Below are 3,250 nucleotides of genomic sequence, written 5' to 3' on the forward strand. Positions count from 1 at the left end.
CCTCCTGAATTTCACTTTCCTTAGCTGTAGTATTATGGGGATGACCAGAGAGAAGGCACATATTCTCTCACTATCTACTGATCCCTTGTTCCTATGGGTTGACTCTGTTCTGACCTCAACACAAAACAACTTACATGGCACAGTCCCAGTTTGCTCCTGTGACTGCCAGAATTGTTATAAGCTCATCTTTTTGTCTTCTAATGTGACTCCAGTTTGGATGATCAGTGATGTGGCCACCTTACCACACCTTAGTTCAAAATGAGAGACCCGGCGTTTACTGTGTGAACTTTACTTTGCAATCTTTGAACATAGATAGTGGGATGTATGTGTATTAGTTCTAAAGTACACTCTTGTTAAACATTTGCAGTACAGCAATTAGAAATATGGAGTCCTGATGTGCTGCTATAGGATAAACACTGGACTACTAACCACAAGATTGGTGGTCCAAACCCACTAATCGCTCCTTGGAGACCCTACATGGGGTCACTATGAATTGGAACCAACTCCACAATGCTTAACAGCAACAATCAGAAATATAAGGCGTTCTGGTGGTGCAACTGTTAAGTCCTTGGTGGTGTGAACCCAACCAATGACTCCATGGGAGAAAAGTCCTGGCGACCTGCTCACGTAACCATGACAACGTCGGAAACCATGACAACGTCGGAAACCATGACAATGTTGGAAACCCCTATAGAGTAGTTCTACTCCATCCTAGAGGGTTGCTGAGAGTCAGAATCAGAGACAGATTAAGCGAGGCAAATTCACCTGGTAAATGCATGCTTACTTTGCTTAGTGGGCAATCCAACACTGGTCAGAATAGATTTCAGCTGATGACACACAACAACAACAGTCAGACATATACACTACAGGAGTTGTTTAGGATTTGAAATGTTCTACTCAAATGTGGAACCCTGGTGTGGCACAATGGGAAAAGGCACTGGACTATAAGGTAGGTTTGAACCACAAGGCCAGTGGTTCAAACTTACCAGCTACTCCTTGGAAACCCTATACAGGGTCACTATGAATCACAACTGACTCGATGGCACTTAACAACAACAACAATCAAATGTGGAGGTTACTACCAGCCCTTCAGTCAGAGGCTTTATAAACAGTTATGATGTCTGTTGACAACATTTTTTTCTTGGTGAAATGAATTCATCAGACAATGTATTGTCTGACACCAGGTCTCATTATGAACTAAGCTGTGGTAAGGTGGCCACATGACCTGATTTCTGTTGCTAAGGTATTGCTACATTGCCTGGGGAATCTCTTAAGCAAGATTCTTAAGTGGGAGTGTGCAAAGGCCAAAGAGTAAGGCTTCATCAAGCTGATGGAAGTACTCATTTGGTGCCAATTTGTTCATAAACATATGTGTGGCCAAATTTCAACTGAGACCTGCTTTGACTGAAGCCTTTACTAGTGCCAATATTTCTCAAAGAAGAGCTTGCTGTTGCTGGTAGATGCTAGTGATTCCATTTTAACTCCCAGTGACTCCAGGGCTATCGTCTTTACCGGAGCAGATGGCCTGCCTGGTCTTTCTTCCACACAGCCACTATGTGGGCTTGAACTGCCCATCTTTCAGTTAGCGATTGAGGACTTAACCATTTGAACCACCAGAGTTCTGTAAGAAGAACTTGGTTGGTTGGGTATCTGCTGTGGAGTCATTTCTGACTCATAGCGACCCTGTAGAGGATTTCTGAGGCTGTAAATCTTTAGGGGAGCAGGAAGCCTCATCTTTCTTCTGTGGAACTGCTGATAGTTTTGAACTTCTGTCCTTGAGGTTAGCAGCCCAACTCGTAACCACTGTGCTACCAGAGCTCCTTTAAGAAGAACTTAAATACTGCCAAATATAAAACATAGACTTTGATAGTTGTTGTTGGTAAGTAACATCAAATCACTTCCAACATATAGGGACTGGCTTCTTAAGATAAGCACTGGACTGCGAACCACAGGTCAGCTGTTCAAGCCCACCAGCTCCTCTGAGGGAGAAAGATGAGGTTTTTTGCTCCCACAAAGTATTGCACCTTGAAAACACTATGCAGTACCGCTGTGTGAGTTGGAACCAACTTGGCGACAACAACAACATAGGGTTTCCAAAGAGTGGCTCCTGGGTTTGAACTGCTGACCTTGCAATGAGCTATTCAGTGATTATCCTACAGCACCACACCAGGGCTTTGATAGGGAGAAACTTTATTCAGAAAGAAAAGGGAACTATTGTGATAGGCAATGGGGAGAACTACAAAGGGGAGGGAGCATTTTCTGACCCTAAGATCTGCAAGAGACTCAGTGAAAAGGCTTTTTAAATTTTTAATGGAAATGGAGAGCAAATCAAGTTAGAAAAGTCCCAAGTGTGGAGCAGTGGGATGAAGAGGCATTGTCAGGGGGTGGTCAATCAGAAGGTTTTATACCAAGGCCAGCCTGCTCCAGGAGAGGCCCTTAAAGATGGGGATATTTTGGCTCTAGTTCAGGGTGAGTCAAAGTTCAGGGTTTTGGGGGAAGGAGAGAAGCTTAACCAAAGTTCGATTAACAAACACTTTGTTTCTGATTGATCAGTGGGACGAGCAATTCAGTTACTCATTTATGAAGTAAAAAGGGGGGATTTGTAAGTTCTGTGTCTGGTTTTGACATAAGTACAAACCACAGGTATCTAAGTCCTATGGAAAGCGGTGGGTGGTCATATATCTGTTTCCTTGAACAAATAGTGGAAGAATTTCTTTAACCAGCCCTGTTTTCAACTATCACAGAGTTCAGGTAAAATTCACCAATGGTAGTTTTGTGAATTAGCCAAGTGGCCTGGATGAGTTTGCCACACCTAGGAAAGGGGCAAGATTCCAGAAAAGAAGGAGCCAAGGGTGTGTGTCCATGTAGAGAGGTCTTGGATGACCTCTGGAAATGCTCTGGGCTCCTGACAGGGGGCCATATACCTAGAATGTTGTTGTTAAGTGCCATCAAGACAATTCTGACTCATAGCAACCTTGTATAAGGTTTTCTGAGGAACAGCTGGTGGGTTTGAATTGCCGACTTTGTGGTTCAAACTGACCTTGTGGTCTAGTGCTTTATCCCACAGTGCCACACCAGGACTTCCTTGAGTGAACTTAGGCAGTCACAAAAGATTATATGTCATTGTTGTTGTTGTTAGGTGCCATCGAGTCAGTACTGACTCATAGCGACCCTATGTACAGCAGAACGAAACACTGCCCAACCGCGGGTCAACGTCACTATTGTTGCCACACTTGAGTCCATCAATGCT

Source organism: Chrysochloris asiatica, unplaced genomic scaffold (assembly GCF_000296735.1).
Source record: "Chrysochloris asiatica unplaced genomic scaffold, ChrAsi1.0 scaffold00003, whole genome shotgun sequence".
Taxonomy (NCBI): domain Eukaryota; kingdom Metazoa; phylum Chordata; class Mammalia; order Afrosoricida; family Chrysochloridae; genus Chrysochloris; species Chrysochloris asiatica.